This window comes from Acomys minous (assembly GCF_964271855.1).
Source record: "Acomys minous genome assembly, chromosome: 17".
Classification (NCBI taxonomy): domain Eukaryota; kingdom Metazoa; phylum Chordata; class Mammalia; order Rodentia; family Muridae; genus Acomys; species Acomys minous.
This window is the reverse complement of record NC_140500.1, coordinates 13,256,269-13,266,867: the sequence shown is the minus strand read 5'-3', so window position 1 is coordinate 13,266,867 and position 10,599 is coordinate 13,256,269. Positions and strand designations below refer to the sequence as shown.

Genomic DNA, 10,599 nt, shown 5'->3' with positions numbered 1-10,599 from the left:
CTAGGGAGGCAGAAGCAGACAGATCTCTGAGTTTGAGGCCAGCCTGGTCTCAGGAGGACTCTGTGTAACAGAGAAACCTTGTCTTGAAAAACAAACAAACAAACAAAAAGATGAAAGTTGAGAAATTATGTGGCATATAATCAGCAGACAGTCCAAGTTATGAAAACCCAAAACAGATGATCTTTCTGAGGCAACCTTATACATTGCTTGTCTTAACTGGAGCATCTGACAGACTTTCTTCTTGGGATTCTTTCTTTATTGAGCTAGGGGCTTACTGTATAGCCTTGCTGGGTTGGAATTCATTATGCAGTCTCAGAGATTCACCGTCTTTGCTTCCTTCCAGGGTTGTTGTACAGCAGTTTCCTCCCAGGTTGAAACTTTCCATCCTTCAGGGAAGCTAAGAGTGGTATATTTTAAAATCTATTTTATTCGGTTCTTATTCCTCTACCACCCTTAAACCCCCCAACACTATGTAGGAGAGAAAGAATGTTAGCGGGGAAAGAGGGCATAGAAATCCATAGGCTGCTTCCTGCTAGTTGGAACATAGAGTTCCTTGAGGCAAGTCCAGTCTTCATAGTCAGAATATCCAGCAGTCAGCAAACCATCAACAGCAAAGGCAGCAGGACAAATCAGCAGCAGCAGCAGCAGCAGCAGCAGCAGCAGCAGCAGGGCTGCAACAAGGGAAGCAGCTCTGCTGCTGCTGCCACTGCAGCTACCGCCACCTCCTCCTCCCCTTCTTTGCACCTCCTCCATCCCTCTTTGGGCTTTGACATTTGTATTCTCTCCAGAGTACCCCTCCTGCCTCACCCGAATTAAATTATCTACAGCCGGCCCCTCGTCGAGCAAAAGACGATCATAGCTAACACCTGTGGACAGAGTGCAGCAGCCCCATATCCCACACCTGGGGTTAAAAGAACAACAGTCACTTAACATAACTGGCTTGTTTATTCATTAGAGACAGGGTTTCTCTATGCAGGCCTGGCTGTTCTGGAACTCCCTCTGTAGACTAGGCTAGCCTTGAATTCAGAGAGCTGTTTGCCTCTGCCTTCCCATTAAAGGCCTGAGCCTTTACACACGGCTGGGTATGAGTATGTTTTAGGGGACATGAAAGTATTAGAGGAGGGAAATGGGGTGTGTGTGGATATGATATTTTACTGCATACATGTATGAAATTTTCAAGATTAAAGAAAAAGTATTGCTTATCCAAAAAAAAGTATATGTAGAATGTTACAAAAATGACATCTGTCATATCACTTCATGCACAATTTCCAATGAACATATTTAATTTGAATGATGCAGTAGTCTGAAGCCAGGCTCTTCTTCCTTTTCCTCTTTATTTTTTAAAGTTTAATTCTATCATTAAATAACTGCACAGCCCTGGGCAAGATATAAACAGAATATCAGTAGTTTCTCCTTTGTAAGGTTGACATTAACTACTCTTTTCTTTTTCCAAGCTCCATAAATACTGTTATTTTCAAGGTCTGCTCTGACTTCCTTATAGCTACAAAAGATAATCATGGTTTCCAAGCCCACCCACACTATACACTACCAGCTTTGTATTTCTAATTGAGCCCTTTGTGCATTTGCTGTGCCTTCATTAAAAAAAGGACATTTAAACCAGAGATGCTTTGAATATAGCCAGATATCCTTTTTCTAGCTTATTTTACACCTTAATTGTTTACTAAGTAATTAGTTGTACTCGTGGATAAACCCGGGGTCTCATGGATGCCTGACAAGCACCTAGTAATGAGGTTATACATTCATCCCCAACACATTTAAGTTTAAAAGCAATTCACTTAGATGCCATATGTATTTGTTACTTTCTTCTTGTGACAAGATATCTGACAAGAAGTAATTTTAGGTATGAGGGTTTATTTTGGCTCATAGTTTGAGGTAGCACAGTCCACCGAGAATGCATAGCAGTATGAATGTGATGTGGTTGGTCAAATTTTATCTGCAGTTGGGATCTTAGTTATTTTTCTGCTTCTGTGAAGAGACACTATGACCAAAGCAACATAGAAGAGAAAGCATTTAATTAGGGGTTTGCTTACAGTTTCAGAGGGTGGGATGGTTTGAATGAGAATGCCACACCTCCATGGGATCATGTGTTTGAAAGCTTAGTCCTCAGGTAGTGAAACTGTTTGGGTAGGATTGGGAAGTGTGGCCTCACTGAGGCTGTGTCAATGGCACTGGGCTCTGAGGTTTCAAAAACCTATGCCAGGCCTAGTCGCTCACTCTTTGACTGCTGCCTATAGATCAGGACATAGAGTTCTCAATTTCACTATTGCCACACCCATCTGCTGCCTGCCCTGATGACCATAGGCTAACCTATACTGTAAGGCAGGCCCCAATTAAGTGCTTTCTCTGATAAAGAGTTGCCTTGATTGTGGTGTCTCTTCCGTGACAGACCAGTAACTAAGACGGGGGTGAGTCTATGACTAAGACGGCTGAGAGCCTGGTAAGAGGGATGGCACTGGGCCAGGCGGTGGTGGTGCACATGTTTAATCCCAGCACTCGGGAGCAGAGGCAAGTGCATCACTTTGAGTTTGAAGCCAGCCTGGTTTACAAAATGAGTCTAGGACATCCAAGGCTATGCAGAGAAACCCTGTCTCCAGAAACCAACCCCCCCAAAAGAGGCATCACACCGGGAAAATGGCTGAGAGCTTACATTTGATCTATATGTTGGAGGCAGAAAGAGAGAAATTGGATCTTCTGTGGGTTCTTCAAACCTTAAAGCCTACACCCAGTGACACACACTTCCTCTAACACCGCCACACCTTCTAATCTTTCCCAAAACAGTTCCACCAACTGGGGACCAAGTATTCACATTTATGAGCCTATGGGAGTCATTCCTATTCAAACGAACACAGAAAATGAATACTGGTATTTGCCAGACTTTCTGTTATAGTTTGAATGAAAAATGTCTCGTATAAGCTCATATATTGGAACACTTGCTCCCAAGCTGGTGCTGCTGCTGTCTGTGAGCTTTGCAGGAGGAAGTACAACAGTGGAGCATGCTTTGACACTTTGAGGTTTTATAGCCTTGCCCCACTTCCCGCTTGTTCTTGGCTTCCTGTGTGCAATTAAGATGTGATCTCTCAGCTTTTTACTTCTTCCTTTGTTATTATGAACATCTAGCATCTAACATCAATGGAATTACAAGCCAAAATAAGCTCTTCCCAGGTTACTTCTAGTCATGGTATTTCATCATGCACAGAAAGTGACTAATACACTTCCTCAAATGCACCCTTTTATTTATTTTTCACTTCATTAAAAATAAATTCTTAGCAACTGTCTTAGTTTCTATTGCTGTGACGAGACACCAGGACCAAAGAAACTCTTACAAGAACAAATTTACTTAGGGCTGTCTTACAGGTTCCGAGGTTAGTCCATTATTTTCATGACCGGAAGCATGGTGGCATGCAGGCTGACATATTGCTGGAGAAGTAGCCGACGTTCTATATTCAGGTCAACAGGTAGCAGGAAAAGAGACACTGGACCTGGCTTGAGCATTTTAAACCTCACAGTCTACCCCAGTCAACACACTTCCTCTAAAAAGGCCACGTTTATTCTAATGAGGCAATACCTTCTAAAAGTGCCACCCCCTATGAGCTTATGAGGGCCATTTACACTCAAACCACCACAATAGCTGTCTTAGACTCTTTTATATTGCTGGGATAAAACACCACAACCAAGGCAACTAATAAAAGGAAACATTTAATTGGGTTTATGGTTTCAGAGGGATAGGAGTCCATTGCCATCATAGTAGGGACAAGGCAGCAGCCGGGAAGGCACTGTGCTGGAGCAGCAGCTGAGAGTTCACATTCCAGTTCAAAACCAGGAAGCAGAGAGTACACTGGAGATGGCTGGAGGGTTCAAGATCCAGCCCCCCACCCCCCCATCTTCAGACAGCGCTACACCTCCCAATCCTTCCTATCCTCCCTAAACAGTTCCACTAACTGGGGACCAAGCATTTGACATATGAGCCTATGGGGACATTCTGATTCAAATCACCACAGCAACTATGAAGTCCTTGTAAGCACACCTAGTTTCTGCTGCCTATCTTTCCAAGCACGTACACAATAACCTCAAACAGAGAATCCCTTCAGAAGTTAAAGAAGTACAGCTGGGCAGTGGTGGCGCACGACTTTAATCCCAGCACTCGGGAGGCACAGGCAGGTGGATCTCTGTGAGTTCAAGGCCAGCCTGGTCTACAAAGTGAGTTCAGGACAGCCAAGGCTACACAGAGAGACCCTGTCTTGAAAAAAAAAAAAAGACGTTAAAGAAGTACAGACTGAAGGCTTCTGATTATCTTTACAGACTGAGGCGGTGCGACTCTGATCAGATTGGCCTGACTGGTCAGGTGTAAGCACTTGTGGTTAGACCCTGCTCAGCTTGTCTAATCTAGAGTTATGAATTCATAATTTCTCTCCCTCTATTCTTCAGTGCTAGGGTGGCCAGAAGAGGATGTGATGAAACCTGGACGGCAGAAGCAAACCACCAGCAGTTCCTCCGCTCAGATGTGGTAACAGGGAGGTTGGCACTCTCTGGGTTATGACTTCTCCTTCGGCTCACCTTTAGTTCGCTTACCTGCCAAATGAGTTTGATCAGCCATGACCACAAGCAACCTGCAGAAACATGACTGTGCACAGGAGTGGTGACAACTAAACAGAGGCAATACATTTCCTTGGCAATCCAACTTAAGCAAAGAATGTCCGTGATGTTTCTGCTAAATTAGCTGGTGACTCCTCCCTCTTTGTTCTAGCTAGCCCTCATGGATTCCTAGTTCGTCAGTTCTAACCCCATGAGTTCTTGACCCCACAAATCTTGAGGGTATCTAGTTTTAATACAAAACCCTTAGTGGATAACAGACAGTGGCTCTCAGGGAAAACAGGAGCACGAAGGTGAGACTTCACATTTGCTTCTCTGACTTGCCTAAACATAAAAGAACAGTGACATTGTTATCAGTAATAAAATGGCTGCTCATCACATGGAAAATTGGGATCTAGAACAGAATATAAAATTCAGACTCCTGACACGACATGCAAAAAAAAAAAAAAATCAGCAGGACTGGTGGTACATGCTTATAATCCCAGATACCTGGGAGGCTGAGGCAGGAGGATTTCAAGTTCAAGGGTTGTCTGGGCCTCATTGAGTTCAAGTCAGCGTAGATAACTTGGTAGGACTTGTTCTAAAACTTAAAAGAGAAAGAACCTCAAAAAATCAAACAACAAAAATAGTAAAAAGTAAGAGAGGGCTGAGCACATGGCTTCATAGTAGACATCAAATCACCTCAAAATGGATTCAGGTCATAAATTAGCACAAATCTTGAAACTAGAACAACAAATAAAACATAGGGAAATCCTGCACAAAATTGGTCATAACAAGAACAATTTAAAAACAAACAATAAGCCCCTTCTTCTAGTCAATCATGAGCACTGAGTGCATTTGTGCATGCTCAGGTCAGAGCATACATTTATTATTGCAACTTTGAATACACCTCCCCCAACAAAAACACGGAAATGTACAAATCCCTTGCAGGAGACTTTTTTGTTGTTGTTCACTTCCTCTTTTTATACAATCATCCAGTGAAGCAGCCAAGACTGGTCTAGTAGCCTACTGTCTGGCAGAAGTCCAGAGAGACAACCCCAGGTTGTCAATATTTAGACCAGGGGACTTCTCCCACAACTCTTGCTCATGCCCAATATGCGCCAATGAAAGTAATTCAAGGGGTGGAGGCTGTTGAGGTTTTTTTTGTGTGTGTGTGTTTCTGAGACAGGGTTTCTCTGTGTAGCCTTGGCTGTCCTGGACTCACTTTGTAGATCTTGAACTTACAGAGATGCACCTGCCTCTGCCTCCTGAATGCTGGGATTACAGGTGTGCACCTCGACGCCCGGCTGGCTGTTGAGTTTTTGAGTTTTTTTTTTTTTTTTTTTTTTCATTTTTTGGTCTCTGCACTTCTCTAGACTAGCACTGGCTCTCTTCTTCTCAGGGAAAAGGCCGAGGCCCAAGAAGTCAGCCTTAGAGGAAGCCTCACCCCTGCAGCTGGCCTGGGTCAGCAGGGCCAGGGGCACGTGGAGCGGCTGGAGCTCCAGGACTGAAAGCTGATCCTGCTGACACCATGCACTTTGGAATTATAAAGGGTAGGCTAGCATGCAGCTGGCCTCAGGTGATGCATCCCTATGCAGAAGTGGAGTAGGCAACACATGGGTTGAGGGTTGGCTCAGTGAGCAAGAACACTACCTGTCCTTCCACAGAGCCTTGATTTGATTCCCCACACCTACATGGAGGCTCACCTGTGTGAGTTTTAAACTACCCAGTTCGGCCAACAGCATGAGGCAGCACCACCATGGCTACTTCTACAACACATCTGTGTCATGGCCCTGAGGAAACGCCTCCCAGAAGATTTCACCTCAGTGATGCTGGCCCCTCTAAATCACGGGTGATTCCTCAGCCCCAGATGAAGTCACAGCAGCCACTGTTGCAGCAAAGCAAAGGTTCCACTTTAATGGTTCTGGTTCCTTGTTAATCACAGCTGATTCCTCAGCTCCAGCTGACGAGACAACACAAAATCTTCACGCAAGTGGCCTGGCGGAGTATTTGCTGCTCTCTGAAACCGCACACGCCAGGCCTCCGTCGTCTGCACTGCTCTCAACATTCTTAGCTCCAGAGCGCTAATGTAAGAGCTCACTGAGGTCTCAACACCCATTGGCTTTATTCCAAAGTCCTTCCAATCCTACCCAAACAGCACACCTAGGTCTGTTCTAACAATACCAGACACCCATGGCATGGGGGAGGGGGGGAGTAGGAAGGTAGGGAGGTCACATTTTGCTTTCTTTTTTCTTTTTTCTTTTTTATCCGAGACAGAGTTTCTCTGTGTAGCCTTGGCTGTCCTGGACTCCCTTTGTACACCAGGCTGGCCTCGAACTCACAGCGATCTGCCTGCCTCTGCCTCCCAAGTGCTGGGATTAAAGACGTGCACCACCATGCCCGGCTTCTATCTTTGTTTTTTGAGGCAAGGTTTCTCTGTGTAGCCCTGGCTGTGCTAAAGCTCACTCTGTAGGCCAAGCTGACCTGAAACGCAGAGATGTCCATGCCTTTGCCTCCTGAGTGTTGGTATTAGTTTTGTGTACCACCACAGCCGGCTGGGTGTTTTCCTTTTCATAGGTCTCCTGCTAGATTAAATTAGTTCTACTCAAGATAATCTCTCCCTCCCTCTCTCTCTCTCTCTCTCTCTCTCTCTCTTTGGTTTTTTTGAGACAGGGTTTCTCTGTGGAGCCTTGGCCATCCTGGACTCGCTTTGTAGACCAGGCTGGCCTCGAACTCACAGCGATCCGCTTGCCTCTGCCTCCCGAGTGCTGGGATTAAAGGCGTGCACCACCACGCCCGGCCAAGATAATCTCTCTTGCTGGTTGTGGTGGCGTGCACCTTTAGTTCCAACACTTAGGAGGCAGAGGCAGGCAGGTCTCTGTGAGTTAGAAGGCAGCCTGTTCTGCAGAGTGAGTGCAGGACAGCCAGAAGTACACAGAGAAACCCTGTCTCAAAAACTAAGACAAACAAACAAACAAACAAACAAGATAACATACAAAACCCCCCAACAAAACAAAACACACACACAAACAAAATCCCTTCTCTTTACTCAAAATCAATTTAGGATCTTAATTATATCTAGGAAAATCTTCCACCTTTTGTCTTTTTTTTTTTTTTTTTTTTTTTTTTTTCTGAGACGGGGTTTTTCTGTCTTGGCTGTTCTGAACTTCGCTTTGTAGAGCAGGCTGGCCTCGAATTTACAGAGATCCACCTGCTGGGATTAAAGGCATGCACCACCATGCCTAGGCTTTTCTTTCTTTTTTTGAACCAGGGTTTCTCTGTGTAGCTCTGGCTGTCCAGGAACTGTCTTTGTAAACCAGGCTGGCCTTGAAGTCAGAGATTCACCTGGCTGTTTCTTCTGAGCCCCCACCTCCTGTCCCATCAACCTTTGATACACACAGACAACCACAAATTCCACCCACATCCAAGCCAAAGGGATTACACTGGAAAAGAACTGAATTTAGTGTTGAGGGTTGTGGGCTTCTCCCACAACTCTGTCCATTTTGGTTTGAAGCTACCACTAAGCAGTAAAGCATTTACCCACCATGTAGATAGTTTGGCTCTGAAAAGATTCTGGATAACTGTACCATAGTTTTTGTCCTCAGGAGTTGTTTGTTGAATTTATAATTCCTTGTTTTTTTTTGCCTGTTTAACATCCTGGTTGAACTGTCAGGAACAGGTAATAATTAAAGCTGTGAACTTTGCAGAGTGTCTCAAGCCCAGGATGATCTGGAAGCATGTGGCCTGGGTGGTGCTTGTTCCCTCAAGCTCAGCCTCACCCTCCTGGAGTGCTGCAGGCATGCCACCCATGAGCTATTACAGCTGGTTATGAGAGTACCGGTTTGCTCAGCACTGACAGTCACCCAACAGCCTTGGAACATAGTGATTGCTTAAGTTACTATTAAACAAACACTTCCAGGGAGAAATTACATTTTAAGTGATTAAACTTTCTACCTAATATTTTTTTTCTGGCTCTTACTGGTTTGCAAAAAACACATGTGGAGTCTTTTCCATATTCTAGCTTTCTCAGTTTAGTTGAACAGTGATTATTATTTCTTCTTCAGGGAGATGTGAACTTACAGTATGAAGTGTTGAGGGTGTGATTGGTAGTGCTTGCTCTGTTACAGATTACCTTAAAAAAAAAAAAAGATGTTTTCTTCTTCACAACCTGACGATTAATGGACTTAAAAAATAAATGTTACCTGTAGACAACACTTGAGAGTGAATGATTTCGAATTCCAGACCAGTGTGGGCTATATACCAACTTCAAGGCTAGGCTGGGGTAAATTGCACGAATTTGCCTCAACAAAACAAAAAAAGGTAAAAATTAAAATAAAATGCTGAATAATCATCGTATCCTAGGATTCTAGACTTTATGGAAATTTCTTTTCACTTTTTAAACAGTCACCTAGTTCTTTTCTCAAGTATCATAGAAGGTGCCCACTGAGGAATCTCCATGCAAAAAAACACCTCGAGGAGAAAAAAGCCAACTTAAAAAAAAAAAAAAAATTTACCTCAGGACGCGATTTGAAAGGACCGCAGCGCCACCACCGCAGACCTGGTTCTCATTTTCAAGGCAGGAGGCGTGGCCAAAGTTCCTCATTCAAATAAAAAACCAGGAGATTTGCATGGAGAATAGGCATCGCGTGCGTTCATTGGCCGACGGCACAGTGGGCGGGGAACACCGTGCGCCCGTGGAGCTCCGCCCCCTCCTATTTGCATAACGGCCCCCGGCGCGTGCAGGGTAGAAGCGGGTTTGTTTTTGAATCTGCGGAGGCGGCGGAGTGGAGCGCACGGCTGAGACGGCAGCGTCCGGGACGGCTGCGCGGGACGGCTGTGTGGGAAGGAACCCGGGTCCCAGTCCCTCACCTCCCGCCCCTGAAGGTATATGCGAGCGCCAGAGGCTGCTCTAACCACAGACGGCGAAATAATTATTGTATTTCAGAAGAGTCAAGACCGCATTATGGCGGCTGCGGGAGTGGAGTTTGCGCCTGCGCGGTTGCGAAGCTGCGGGCGGGCGCTGCATGGGAGCACGTGATCGTCTGGGGTCGGGCTCTAGCTGCAGTTGAGCAGCTGGCCGGGCGGTGGCTGCGCAAGCGCAATATTCATTTTCAAGATCTAATGTTCTTGTTGGACGCCATTTGGGTTCTAGATTTAATTTTTCTCATTCTCGAGGGGGTTTCATCTCGTTGCTCTTCTCTTACCACATTTTCCGAGGAGAACGTTTCTCCCGCGTCTTACACCTACACCTTCCCCCCTAAAATCGTTTATTTCCCTGATTGTCTCACAAGTGCAGACTTCATTTTGTGTACAAAGTGCCTCTTGTGGTTCTCGATTATAATTTCGCGTTTAGTTAGGTATTTCTGGATTCGCGTTCTGTTTAGGGAGGTAAGATCGGCACCTAGTGGTGTTCTCAGGGGAAGTGCATTTACTTAAGCTGCACTTTTGTAAATACATTTTTAACCTTGTTTTTTCCAGTTCGCAATTGGATGTGCGATGTTTACAAAACAGAAACTAATTACTGTTTTATTTTTTGAAATATTAGTTTGGGAGAAGGACAGGAAGAGAATGTACAAGTCAGTTAACTTTAATTTTAAGTTTCTTCACGTATTTTTTTTTCTTTTTTTCTTTTTTTTTACAAGTTCATCAAAAGTCAGTGAAGTTTTAATCCTGAACAGTTTGTCAAACACTAGAATTTTGCATGCTTTTAGTTCTCTTATTTCTTCAGTTGGATAATTATTAAAAGTAATTAATGTAGTCGTTTTTCTCATCACTTTGTGATGATGTATAAGCTATTATACTTGATACCTTTTTTGAGGAAGAATTAAAAAAATAATTCCAAGTTACATTGAGGCCTTTATGGATTAAGTGACTCAAAAATTATGAGTTTTAAAAATAAATTTGTACAGTGTAGTATATGTGCATGATGGACACTTAGAATTTTTTTTAGCTCTATATGTTCTGGTTTAGTATTCCTAAAATAACTACGGGTGGGCTACTGGTTAAAGT

The 10,599-nt window shown here is 44.2% G+C and overlaps 1 protein-coding gene and 1 long non-coding RNA gene across 2 annotated transcripts in view; one reads left to right on the top strand and one right to left on the bottom strand.

The window, feature by feature from the left end:
* Positions 1-3,706: 3,706 nt before the first annotated feature.
* LOC311588022 lies at positions 3,707-9,235 on the bottom strand. Its single transcript, XR_014776057.1, has 3 exons — positions 9,105-9,235; positions 5,101-5,197; positions 3,707-4,935 (listed from the first exon to the last, which is right to left on the bottom strand). It is a non-coding gene; the product is annotated as an uncharacterized lncRNA (long non-coding RNA).
* A 96-nt stretch (positions 9,236-9,331) lies between these two features.
* Positions 9,332-10,599, top strand: part of ATF7IP (activating transcription factor 7 interacting protein) — an 85,940-nt gene continuing 84,672 nt past the window's right edge. The window contains exon 1 of the mRNA XM_084765387.1: positions 9,332-9,474. The gene's annotated coding sequence lies outside the window, so the exon portion shown is untranslated. The remainder of the gene's footprint in view (positions 9,475-10,599) is intronic.